Raw genomic sequence first — 14,635 nt, forward strand, 5'->3', positions numbered from 1 at the left:
ACAATAAACTGCCATGATTTCAACTTGTCCAGAAATTTTACAAGAAAGGATCATTGCAAATTGATTGCTATTCCTGGAAAAGCAACTCAAAACCACATTACTGATGACATGTTAGTTACGTTATCTTTGCTTGCAGAAAGATAGGAGTTTAGAGAATGATGGTTGAGCAGAACTGACTATTTTTCCAATCAAAAACTCTGGCTGACATGCTTTATCTAGCAGCCTTGAGTAATGTCCCCATTTTTTAAAACTCTGGTATTATGTGTCTGCTAAAGTCCAGGAATACAATTGTGTCCTCTTTGCCAGTTTGCTACAGATAAAAAGAAAAACCTACCAATATAAGTCTAGATAACAGATATATAACTTATGAATCTATTATTTCTTATGATGGTAAAATAGATCAGAATGAGACATCCAGGAAAGGAGGATATTGGACATATGGTAAGTGGTTTAAACAGATAAGCCACAATTTTTTACCATGTGCAACTGCAGCCTCTGAAATGTTATTTGAAGACAGTCTAAAATTATTGAAAAATGAAAGAAAAAATGGTATTTAATTTAACAAATGTTTACTGAGTACATTCTATGTTTTGAAATTTTGAGGATACACAAAAAAGTATTCCACAAACTGAAGAAATGGACTAATTGATTATTATAATTGTGAAAATTTACCTAGTAGCTCTATTGATGTGTAGTCTTAGAAATTACTCCCCACTCCCCAAATATAACACAATTTTTAACTCTGCAAGTGATCAAAGAGAATTCAAATTGAAATAAGATATATTATTTATAATCATTAAATCATACAAAATTAAATATTTTAAAATTCTTCAATTCTGGAGTGCTTGTAATAGAAGTACAGCAATTATACATTGTAAGTGGTGTTGTAGATTAGCAAACTATTTTTCAAAGATTATCAAGAAATGCCTCTAATGAGCAGCACATTGTTCATATCCTTGGAACCATTAATGTATCCTTTGTTCCTGGGAATTCATTCTGAAAAAATGATTCTTTGGAAAAAAGAGTTATATAAATTTAGATGCCCACTGCAAAAAAATCTTTAAATGTTGTTATTGCTAATTTTGTGAAATAGAAAGATATTGAGGAAGTTATAGAATCCAGTTCAACAGAATAAAATGTGATCATAAACTTTAGCATAATATAGCATAATATAATTTAGCAAATTTCTAGAAGCAAATTTCTGATTTTTAAAAGTCAGGGGAAAAAAAACTCTACAAAAATTGTGGTGAAGATATTAGAGTTTCTAAGGGAGCCAGACATAAAGGACCAGATGAAGGTGAGAACGGAAATTCATCAAGGTGTGCATAACTTTCCGCATGTTGTTTCTCCTCTTAAGGGTTTGCTCATTTTCAGTAAAAGTCAGGGGACCAAAAGGCCAAGAAGCTTGCCTGGGTAAATGCTGACAAAGAAGCCAGTAGAGTTTCAAGGCAATCTCTTTAGGCTGGGAAGATAAAATTTTAAGTTTGAGAGTGTCAAAGTGCCTAGATTTTAAAGTTTAAGATCTCAGTGAAAAGAAATGTGCAAATAAGTCATCTTGACCCTAGGCACATGTTTAATCCCTAACACATTTGCTGATTCAGCTGCACATGAAAAAAAGCTAAGAAATCAAACTGAAAGACACTGTGAAGCAGAGCAGAATTTTTGGCAGTTTTCTGGTGCTGAGGAAAGAAATGGAGGTTAGAAGTCACCAAGAACGAGGGCTTTAAAATATAACCCAGGCTGTCAATTGGGACACTGGGAATGGGGGCAAAAAAGAGGAAGTTGGAGTCTAATAGAGACTGAAAACCAACCTTAAGTCTTTTGAGGTGATTTGGCTGCCCATCAGAGTATAGTAAACACTACCTCTAGAGGGATATAACTTTATTCTCAGCCAACAAATTTTCAGATGTAACATCTGGCATTAAAAAATGTTTCTGGAACACCAAGAAACAAGATCAAAAGAAAGAACAGGTAATCCTAACAAATCCAAACTCTTCAACGGACTACAAGAGAATCCAGAGTTGCAAACATAACATTCACAATGTCCACAATGTTACAGCAACAACAGAAAAAGCCCAGGAAGATATGACCCATTCTCAACAGAAAAGAAAAAATGGAGAATGGAGGCCATCCCCAAGAAGACTTAGATTTGGAATTAAGCTCCAAGGATTTTATAGCAAATATAGAACTGTGCTCTATAATGAAAAAGAAGGTCATTGATTTCTCATTAAAAACTATTGAGTCAAAAAGATAAGGGGACAACATTTTAAAATTTAAAGGAAAAATAAATTTTAAACTAGAATTTGTTATACAGTGAAAATATTCTGCAACATAGGAGGCGAATAAAGGTATTCTGAAACAAAAGACAACTAAGAGAATTTATTGCTGGCAGAACTACACTTCAAGCATTACTAAAAAAACAATCCTTCACGTTGAAGGAAAATTACACCAGATAGAAATTTGGTTCTTTAGGGAAAAAATAAATAGTATCAAAATTTGTTAAATATCTGGGTGTAATAACTTCTTCTGTAAATAACTTCTTCTAATTTATTTAAAATACATGTACTATTTAAAGCAAAATTTTGACTTTTTCTTGTGAAGTTTGTTATGCATGTTAGATATGTTTTAGAACTACAATATAGAGAATGAAGGGTGATAAATGGACCTACATGGTTGCAGGGTTTCCAGGGTTTTTTTGGTGAAATAGTACAATACTAACTCTAACTAGACTGTTAAACATTATGAATGTATATTGAAATATCTTGAGAAACAACCAAAAATGGCAAAAAAGTATAACTAAAATACCAATAGAGAAATTAAAATGGAATCCTAAAACTATTCAAATAATCTAAAAGAAGTCAAGGAAATAAGAATAGAAATCAAAAACACAAATAGTAGATGAATAATAAAAACATCAGGTCTAACTTCAACCTAAAATTATCAACCATATTCATAATTGCATTAAAGTTTAATGTAGCAAACACTCTAATGAAAAATCAGAGGTTGTCAGATTTAAAAAAGCAGATTTAAAAAACCAAACCGTTTGTTGTGACAAGGGCTATACTTTAAATGTAAAGACACAAGGAAGTTGAAAAATAAATAGAAAAAATATACTATGAAAACAGTAAGCATAAGAAGTCTAGAAACATTATATTAATATCAGATAAAATAGACTCCAAAATAAAGGCTGTTACTAGAGAAAGAAGAACACTTCACAATGACAAAAGAGTCAAAACAAAGATGAAATAAAAATCATATTTGTGTATGTACTTCAAAATACTTAACACAAAAATCAGTAAGATTAAAGAGAGAAATAGATATTTCCACATAGTCAAAGACTAATACTTTTCTCTATTCTTTAACAGAATAATTAGAAGTAAAACTCAGTAAAGACATAGGTGATTTGAACAGCACTACTGTCTATCTTGACCTAATTAACATTTATACAAACCTATATCCAGCAATCTTAGAATATATATATTTTAAGTGCACATTGTATGTTCACTATATATTATGTAAAACTATAAATCAAGTCTAAATACATTTTTAAAAATTCAAATCATACAGAGTAAATTCTTTGATCGCAACTGAATTTTAATTAGAAACGAGGAGATATTAGGTAATAGTAAGATACCTAGGAAGACATAAAATACTTGGAAATTAAATTACAAGGTACTCAATAATTCATGGTCAGAGACGAAATCACAAGGGAAATTATTAAACATTTCCAAATAAATGATAAGGAAAATTGAGCTCACCAAAATGTATGGGATGAAACTAAAACGGTGCTGAGAGGGAAATGTATAGCTTTAAGTGAATGAATTAGGAAAGAAATATATTTAAAATTAATGACTTGAGTTTCTATCTTAAGACAACAGAAAAAAAGAATGAATTGAAGCCAAAGTAAATAACAAGAAAAAAAAAATAAGAAAGATAAGCATGGAAATCAATGAAAGAGAAAACAAAAAATTGAGGAAAAAAAAACTAGTCTTAGCAATATTGATGAAATATTAAACAGGAAAAATAGACTCCCAATATCAAGAATAAAGAGATTATCATTTTGAATTCCACAGATATCAAAAGGATAATAAGGTATTTTTTATGACCAAATTTATGCCAGAAAAATTGTCAACTTAGATGAAAAAATGAATATTTGAAAAATAAATTTAGCCCAAATTAATATAAGATAAAAGAGAAAAATCTGCTTAGCCATATACATATATGGATATTAAAGATAATAATTTTTTAATCTAAAATTTACAGGCACTCCAGACTCACATGATCTCCCTAAAAAAATTTTCTCAAGTATTTAAAGAAGGAATATCACCAGTCTTCAACTCATTCAAGAAATAGTAGAGTAGGGAACAATTAGCAACTTATTTTTATGAAGCCAGCATAATACTAATATTAAAATCTTACAAGGAGCATACGAAAAAATTGCAGCCCCTCCAAATCCTAGTTAATATTGTTAAAGATACAAACAAAATACTAGCAAATCAAATACAGCAATATATCATAAGGATACTACATCATAACTAAGTAAGCTCATCTCCAAAATGCAAAATTTAATATTTGAAAGAAATCACTGTAATCTGTCAAATAAACCTTATACTAAAAGAGAAAAAATATGGCAAATTCCATATGTTCCATATGTTATGGAAAAAGCATTGGGTAAAATTCAGCACTCACTGATGTTAAAAATAACTCTCAATAAGCTAATAATAGAAAGGAATTTCCTTAATCTGATAAACATATGTCTGAAAAATCATGAAAATATGATATTCAATGATTCAGTATTCAACATTTTCTAAAATTGAGAACAAAGCAAAGATTTTCATCCTCATGACTTCTATCAGACATTGTACCAGAGAAATTGGCTGTAAGACAAGAAAGAGAAATAACAGGCATAAATCAGAAAGGAAAAAGTAAAGTGTCTTTTTGCAAATAACATAATTATTTATGCAGAAAACCTTATAAATCTACAAAACAAATACAGAACTGAATATTAAATTTAGTGATGTTGCAAGATACAGATTAATATAGAAAACTCAATTTTATTTTTATATGCCAGTAGTAAAAAATTAAAAAATGGAATTTATTCTTTGACTTGTCAATAGACATTTAGGTTGCTTCCATGTCTTGGCTATTATAAATAGTGCTGCTGTGAACATTGGGGTGCATGTGTCTTTTTGAATTACAGTCTTCTCTGGATATAAGCCCAGGAGTGGTATTGGTGGATCATATGGTAAGTCTGTTTTTAGTTTTTTAAGGAACCTCCATACTGTCCTCTGTAGTAGCTGTATCAATTTACAATGGAATACTACTCAACCATAAAAGAAAGAATAAAATAATGCCATTTTCAGCAACATGGATGGATTTGGAGACTGTCATTCTAAGTGAAGCAATCCAGAAAGAGAAAGAAAAATACCGTATGATATCACTTATATGTGGAATCTAAAAAGAAAAAGCACAAATGAACTTATTTACGAAACAGAAACAGCTTCACAGACATAGATAATAAATTTCATGGTTACTAGGGGGAAAGGGTGTGGGAAGGGATAAAGTGAGAGTTTGAGATTTGCAAATACTAATTACCATATATAAAACAGATAAACAAGTTTCTACTGTATAGCACAGGGAACTATAGTCAATATCTTATAGTAACCTGTAATGAAAAAGAATATGAAAACAAATATATGTATGTGTATGTATGACTGAAATGTTATGCTGAACTTAAAGAACTTAAACTGGAGACTGAGAAGACACATCCATGTAGTACAAGGGAAATCAGGAGATAGTCGTGCCAAAGAAGCCAAGGTGGAAGTGTATTAAGAAGACAGAAATGGTCAACCCTACCAAACACTGTGGTAAGTAAAGTAAGATTAGGAGAGAGTAAATGCCATATGATTTGACAATCAGTGAGTTGTTTGTGATATTTACAGAGGAGTGTCCCTGCAATAGTGAGGACTGTAATCCCACTGCAGAAGGTTGAAGCATGAATGAAACATTCCAGTAGACTGCATTTTCCAAAAGTAGACACAGCAATATTTCTGATCCCAAGTTTCCTTCCAGAATTTTGCTACAGTCAAAGGTAAAGTCTATTTCCTATTTCCTTGAACTGGAGTAGGATTTTGTGACTGTATCAATGAACATAATACAGCAGCATGACTTCCAATTTAGATCATAAAGGAAATAAATATTTTTGCCTCTGTCTTTCTCCCCACCCCCCCTTCCCTCTTCCATCTCTCCCTTTCTCTTCCTCTCATCACTGGTTCTTGAAACTTACCAACCACATTGTGAGGAAACCTAGGTCACATGGAGAGTCTATGTGTAGGTATTCTGGTCGAAAGCCCCAGCTAACTTCTTAGTGTCAACACCAGCACCAAATTCTGGAGTGACAATTATTTGAATGATTTCAGTCCTTAGCTTTTGAGCTACTCCCGCTGAGATGTCTGAAGCAGAGATGAGTTATCCCCATTAAGCCATTCTCAAATAGCAGATTAAATATGCTAGATGTTTTAGGTCACTAAGTTTCAGGCAATATTTTACAGACACAGCAAATAGTACAGACGCAAAAGAAAAGAAACCATAAACATAAATTATTCTTTGGAAGTTCTTAGTGCTGAAGGATTACAGGAGAAAAAGAAATTAATAACCAGATGAGGATAAGAAGTCAAGAATGTATGGGAGTTTTAAATTTTGTTATTAAAAGAAGATCATTGTAAGAGGAATCAAGATGGTGAAGTAGGAGGACTCACTTCTCCCCATGAATGCCTCAAAAATACATCTACGTGTGGAACAAATCTTACTGAAAACTAAATACAGACTAGCAGAAAGACTCACGTACAACCAAGGCTGTGAGAAAGAGAAGAGAATCAGTCAGGTTGGGGCCTGTGCCCCTGGGAGGGGGCTCAGATGAAGAGAGAAATTACATGGATGGAGACTCTTCCTGGGGAGTGAGCACTTTGAATCAGGTATTGGGTGTACCAGCCCTGAGGTCTGACAAAGGGAAGAGGGTCCCTCTTCTCCAGGTGGAGGGCTGGTGGGACTAACAGGAGGGCACAGGAAGCCCAGACTCCACTTGTGAGGAGCACGTGAATGCCTGATTGCTCTGAAAGCAGGGTAAAGAGGGTGGATTGAAATTGAAACCACGCAGGTGGCTGACTCGTTTCCCACGACCACCCCGGCATACGCCCCAACCTGACCCGACTGAAGGCTCCAGGGCTGCTTGCCTCATGTCGCAGCTTCACACAGGAATGAGGACTGCCATAACCAGAGGAAAAACTGGCCATGAGAATCTGGCCCTGAGACGCTGAGGCTGCTCAAAGCGCTGGGTGGCATCTGAACGAGGGGAGAGGTAGCCCTTACCACTGGGTGCACAGGCAGTGCATCGGAGGCGGGCTGGTTCTGTGACGGTGGAAAAAGTGGAAGGACAGGGTAGGGCTAAAAAACCTACTGGAAGTTCTCTGAATGTGCTACGATTTTCAATCCAGGCATTACTCACACTCAGGTTACTAGTCTCTATAGGCAAGAGAGAGTTGAATCACACTTCTTTTTAGATTCCATAACTTATATTCAAAGGAAATTTGTCACCCAACAATTTATCATATTTTAGGCAGTAGATCTAAATCCTGTAACAGGTGAAAAGTGAATAAGTTCTTTGCATTTTCATAACGCTGGAAACCTTGACTGTAAATCTGGATTTCACTTGACAATTATTTTGATGTTTTCCCAACTTTTACAATGAAATAAACAGTACCTGATGCATTGTGAAGATAGTCTTCTTAAACAGCTAAACTAGGGTGTGAAAGTTTTCAAGATGACAATTAACAAAGTTGTGAAATTTACTTATTTTGCTCCTGCAGGAGGCAGATTCATAGCAAGCTTCTTGCATAGAGACAGGAAAACAATGCATTTTCTGTTAAAGCTGAAGGCATTGGAATGATTTCAAAATATGAACATAGCTAGAAGATACATATTTATGCTCTTTGAAGAATGCGCCATGTCATTTTGACACAGAAACCAGACACAAGTAGATACAATAAGAAATTACTGTAAATTTTCTTCTGACCATCCCCATAATTGCAGCAGTGGTTCAAAGACCTATGTTCAATTTACAGATGTACCTGTACCTGCATGGGAAGACGTCGATTATATAAATGTTTATTTCCTGTTTCTTCTATTTAGTACATCCAATAAAGCAACTTCTCCATGCTTTGTTCTTGATTAGATAAATGAATCTATAATCAGCCTTTGCACAGTGAAGATGAGCAGTAAGAAAAAATTCCCATTAAAGTTTGTTCTGAATTATGTTCTGTTTTTCTAGCTCAGCACTGGAGACCTTCCTGTGTTTGATAATCTCTTGTGCATTTACTGTTATTGCTAACATTTTTTTTCTCTAGCCTTAGGGACAAAAGTATATGTTTCATGTTCATATTTCTTAGCCCATTTTTAAATAAGTGGATCATTTTCATTATGAACATGGACACGTGAATTAACCTCACTGAACTTCAGTTTGCTTTTTGTAACGTGAACCTTCATGGATTTTAGTGACTATCAAATCTGTAAACTATGAATGATTCTCCCCAATGGATCCTTCTTAGAAAGACTTTTGTTGAAGGGCTATTTTCAATTCTGAAAGAACTGAAAATATTTGCAATATTTAAAGATATTTTGAAATTCTAAATTTGTTTAGTAGTAAGGAGACATTTCCCATTATTCTCTCATCTATAAAATGAGGATGATAACAATATCCAATTCGTAGGATCGTTGCAAGAGTTCAGTGAAAAAATTACATGCAAATCCCTAAGAAGAGCACAGGGCATATGGTAAGCACTCAGTAAATACATTGTTATTATCAATATTGCATAACTAAGTCCACAAGCAAACATTTGGAGGCAACAGGGACCAATATGGAAAATAATCTGTTGTTCTCATTACATGGGGTTCGTTGGTTTTCTCCAGTGAACATGTCCCAAGATCCTGGATATGAATATGGTCTGATGATTTGGCCAGCATATGCATAGAAGCATTCCTCTTCTCCTTTTACTCTGTGCACTCCATAGACACATTTTGTAAATTTCCCAAATGTGCTATTTGTTAGATGTCAGCCCAGGCAGCTTAATTTGTAAGAAAAATAGATTTCTCAACTGGAAGAAAGCAATTCATCAACTAGGAGATCCAATAAAGACAAAGAACTGTGAGGAGTAGTTATTTATACACTTGGATGACATTTCCTATGTGCTCTACACCCTTCTAAGTGCTTTAACAATATTAACTAACTTAGAAATTATAATATGTGATGATGGTAACCTTTATTACTATTTTCATTTTACATATAGGAAAATGAAAGGCATGGTGTTAAGCAAAGTTTTCAAGATCACACTGCTAATAAGTGGAGTCAATATGAACACAGGCAGTCTGGATCCAGAGCTGTTGCTGTAAAGCACGACATAGGCTCTTTCTAGAAACTCTTGGCGTCCTCTTAATATAACTTCTTTTTGCATTCTGATCACTATCTCACCTTTTGGCCTCTTGCTTTACTGAGACATGGACTCCACCTCCATGAGAGAATGTTAACTTTACTCTCATCATTACTCGGTCAGGCAAGTGTGGTTAGTGGAAAGCACTCAAGTCTGAGAATAAAAGTTTAAGTATTGTTTTCCTTGCTGTATGAACTCTACTTATTCCACCATTTTCCATTAGCATTATTTTTGTCTGTATTTCACAAGAGAGGATGTATGGTTAAGTAACTGGGAAATGATAGGCTGAAGAAACTCAAAAAAATTTTTGTACATTACAGAACTTCCAAAAATTTTTGCTATCCTGAGATCCTTCACAAAGGAATATAAGAAAAATTATTTCACAAACTCACTTTGATTGAAGCTCTTTTAATACAGGGCTTCTCAAAATCTCAGACAACTAATGCTTTAAAGAAAAGGTTTTGGAAGAGCTTTGTTCCTTACTGTAACTGAGACATATTTTCTTATTCTTCTGAATAAGAGATTATTTTCTATGATTTCAACTAGACAAAAATCCTTTAATTATGCAAAATAAAAAAGGAAATCAACTATTTATATTGATTCATTTGATTCATTACTATGTTTTGATGCCAAATCTGCTTGAATAAATGGAAAATTTCTTCCTCTGGAAGTTGGAAGATAAGTTAAAAACCAGGCTGAAATTCATACTCAAATACTAACATAGTGCATCTTTTTGCACATGTGTGTCTCGTTTCTTAATGGCAGGAAATCTATCATACTCATCTCAGTATCCCTTCTGCCTAACAGAGTCCCTTGCTCATACTAGGTCTGGATGGAATGAAACTAGCACGACAAACATGTTCAAGAAAATTCCAAGTGGGAATGCCCATTAAGATCTGTTGTCAGAAAATCTGCCACACTTTTGTCATACAAAAGATATACCTCTTAACTCAGAGGAAAACTTTATTGTTGACCAAGTACAGAAAAAATAAGCATACATGTTGCTAAGTGGAAAACAACTTCTGAATTTCTGAACAGAGGTATTTAAAATGAGGTGTTTTCAATGTGTCATTTTCTTATGTTTCCCTAATGTTACAAGATAATTTCTTTTCAAAAATGATTTTTTTAAATGGATCAAGTCTCTCTTTGTAATGTGATAACTTTTACACATGAAATGTCTCTTGAAATCCAAGAACGTCAGTCCATGGTTCTTAGTGCCTTATATTGAATTTCTATAAACAACATCAAAGATTGATTTAACAAGCCTTAGTGAGTATCTACTGTGTAATTATTCATTTTCCTTTTTCTTACCAAAGTTCAATATTTTATAGGTCCCTGAGTTAGCAATCAAAACCCTAACATCCAATCATGTTAAGTGAGACCATTACAGACATAACCTCAGGTGTTGTAAAAAGAAAATCTGCTTCATTGTTCTGTGAGACATCTCTATGTAGACAGCTCTAATGTAGAACATTAATTTTATTGACTTAAGTTACACCATTGTGTAATTAACAGTATTGCTACTAAAAATATGGAGACCCCTGGATATTTTAAAGCCATATGGATGAATGTCCAATGTTGAAAAACTGAGACATTTGGGGCACTTCTAAAGGAGACAGTAGGTGTCTAAATATATAAGTGGTCCCAAGGGGAATCAACCCAGGCTGACAGTGCTGCTTATGAAAAGTGCGGCTCATCTATACCCACAGGAGGTGAAGATACAGGACCAGAACACAGGAAGAAAATACCTTCTTCCAGACTCAAATTTGAAGTCTACCTTTGTTGCCTGTTAACATTCAGGCCCAAGCACTTCTATTTTAATACCCTGTGTTCAGCATACTGAATTGTTCTGTTATATTTAGATATGACTGCTATAAATATAACTCTTCCACAATGGTGGAATATGAAATTCACTGAAAATATTCTATCTTGTTATATATCCTTTCCTTCTCTCTCTGTCTCTCCCCACAGTCATGTAGCTACACAGCTGTTTAAGGACTTTTTTCTCCAAATATTTTTCAATATGTGATTCTCTAACCTTAAAACAATAACTAATGATGACATAAACCCAGACTTTAAATATCTAGCTGTGACCTATGTGTTACTGATTTAACTAAGTCTATAAAAATTTCAAATGCTTGGCAAATTTTTCTTCATTTTAATGCAATTGTTAGATTAAAGATAATTATCAGTTCTATGTTTTTATCAAGAATACTTCAGGGCAAAAACAAATTGCTTCCAAATGCAATCTAATTCCTTATTAAAGATGATATTTACTTGAGATTCCTTTCATAGAGCCTTTCAAAAAATACATGTCATATACTTTTACATAGAAAATGTTAAAAATAAGACAATAAAGCAACGAGTATATGATGATTTAAATGGTGAATCTAATCAAACATTTTAATTTTAGAATTACACCCTATAATGAGATACATATGCCCAAAACCCCCCACATATCAGACTAAACTTTAATTTTCTTAGATATAGAATTTAGATTTTTCTTTGAAGGTAATGCAAAAGTAAAAAATAGAACTACCAAAAGCAAAACAAGATAGATACTGTAATTATTCTATAAAATGTCTGATATTTAATCAAGAATTAACGGACATTTCAGGAAGAAGGACCAAATGGCCAAGAAAATTTGCAATAAAAATAGACCCACATGTCATCCAGACATTGGGGAATGGAACATGGACATGAAATAATTAGTATGGAGATGTTCATGGAAATAGAGGGAAATGTCAAGACAGAGAACTGATCTGTGTTAAAAAAAGAAAAAAGAAACATAATTGGAGTTACAGAGAAGGAGAAAAAAGGGAATGGTGTAAAAATGACAGATGGGAAAAATAGTGGTTGGAATCTAAAAGTGACTGATTCTTTGATCAGAGAATAAAGCTTTCCTTTGCTTCTGAACTGAAAAATAAATAAATAAATAAGCAAACAAATAAATGAAACTGATTAAAGATATCAGTCAGTGTAATTCAATGGTTTCTATGAACCTAAGAAGAAATGTCAAGAAGACCACTCCTAGGCACATAATAATAAAATCTACTTCAAAAAAAGAAAAGAAAATTGAAAATCTTACTATTAACTGGAGAAAAGGCACGTTGCTTTCAAGGGCACATCATTGAGACTGATAGCTCTCTCATAAATAGAAATGATAAAGCCAAATACAACAAATTGCATTGTTAAAGTGCTGAAAAGAAGTAGCTGTCAACCACAGATTCTACAGAGGCAAAATTATTCATTAGTAAGTAATGCAAAATAAATCATTTTAAGACAAAGACTGAGATAAGTGAGACGTGCACTTCAAAAAATACTAAAGGGTGCTCTTCAGACAGATAGAAAGTAACCTCAGATGGAGTCATAGACATGCAGAAAGGAATAAAGAGCACCAGACATGGTAAGTCATGGGAAACACTACTAGAAATCTGAGTGCACTGCTTAGGATCTAGCCAGGAGACAGAAACCAAAGCAGTTACTAGAACAGAGAAGACTCACTGTAAAGATTTATTCACTAGTCCAAGGAAGCTAACTATTAAGAGGGGTAAAAAGGTCTCTAAGGGGCCCATAAGCAGCATGTGCAGACAAAACAGACAGACAGACAGACACAAAAACCCAGCTGTTAGCTCTAGGCAGAGAGAATGCAAAATAAACTGAGGACTCGAGAGACAACCTTTCCCTACTCTTCCCCTCTCCTCATCCCAAAGCTGAGATTCAGACTTTTTGAAAGACGTCATGGCTACCATATGCGCACGCCACCTCATAGTAGTGAAGAAAGATTCCAGAAGCCCAGGCCAGAACTACTCTTCAGAAATGACTGGTCATGGCTGGAAAATGTAGGCAGACTAGAGCTGATTTAAGGAAATAGCTCTTTAAGTTGGGAAACAGTTGCCCAAGGATGTGACCAGAGCTGATGAGCAAGCAGACCACTGGAGCTTCTCAGAAGCAGCCACTGGGCGAGGAGAGCAAGGCCTGAGGTGCAGGTGAAACCGGTCTGTGAAGTCTGCAGGCACCTATGCTAAATGGAAACATGGAAGACCTTTACCCAGAAGAAGAGTGTCTCCCTGCTACTTTAGCCTTCGGTTGTCACTACAGTGTCCTCTGTTGGCAAAGTCTAACTTAACCTTGCTCCAGATAGCAGAAGGAATGTCCAGAGGGTACAGCTTGAGTTTCACAAAGCAGGCAAAGAAGGGTGGATTTGAAGCTGAGAACAGTAACTTGATATTGGTTCACAGTGGATAGTGTGTCTCTTGTGGTTTAATAATAAGTGTAATTGCAATGCATGTTAACAATAGCATAAAATTGAAAGTTAGGTGAGTTTTTTTCTAAAGTCTTTAGCATATCTACAAGGTGGAAGATGTGCTGATTTAAAGTAGAATATACCAAGTCAAGGATATTTATTGGTATCTCTAAGGAAACTACTAGAACAGTGAAAGACAATACGGCTAACAAGCTCAATCGCAGAAGAGAATAATGAAACAAATAAAATATAAGAAAGGGAACAGAAAAAAAAGATAAAGCAAGGAATAATATGGTAGATAAATCCCGAATAAATCAGTATTTATGTTATGCACAGTTTAAAAAAGAAAAAAATTCAAAAACTGGAGTAAAAAGTATAAAGATAGACTAAGATTTAAAGTAAAATTTAAAAAATACTTTAAAAACTGTAACTGAAAGAAAGCCAGGAAAACTATATAATAGACAACTTGGACTTAGTGGCATGAAGTATTATTAGGAACAAAAAAAGGATTTTTTTCTACAATAATAAAAGAGTTAATTCAACAGAAACAAAGGGTTCCATAATTTATGGAATTATTATAATGTAATTCATAACATGAATCTAAAATATCCACAGAGAATTCTGGCAGAATTATAGGGGAAATAGGAAAACCTAAAATTACAGCTGGAGATTTTGTTGTACCTCTGTCACTAAGAGAAAAAACAGACCAAAATTTAATGAAGAATAGAATATTTAGACATCATGATTAACAAAATGTCCTAATTTACGTGTTTAAGCACAACATCAACAAACACAGAAAACATTTTATATTCAAGTGCACTTGGAACATTTACCAAAATTGACCAATTATTTTGCCATAAAGCAAGCCTCATCATGATTCAAGAATTTGCTGACCATGAAGAATGTA

This window comes from Camelus dromedarius, chromosome 14 (genome assembly GCF_036321535.1).
Source record: "Camelus dromedarius isolate mCamDro1 chromosome 14, mCamDro1.pat, whole genome shotgun sequence".
Classification (NCBI taxonomy): domain Eukaryota; kingdom Metazoa; phylum Chordata; class Mammalia; order Artiodactyla; family Camelidae; genus Camelus; species Camelus dromedarius.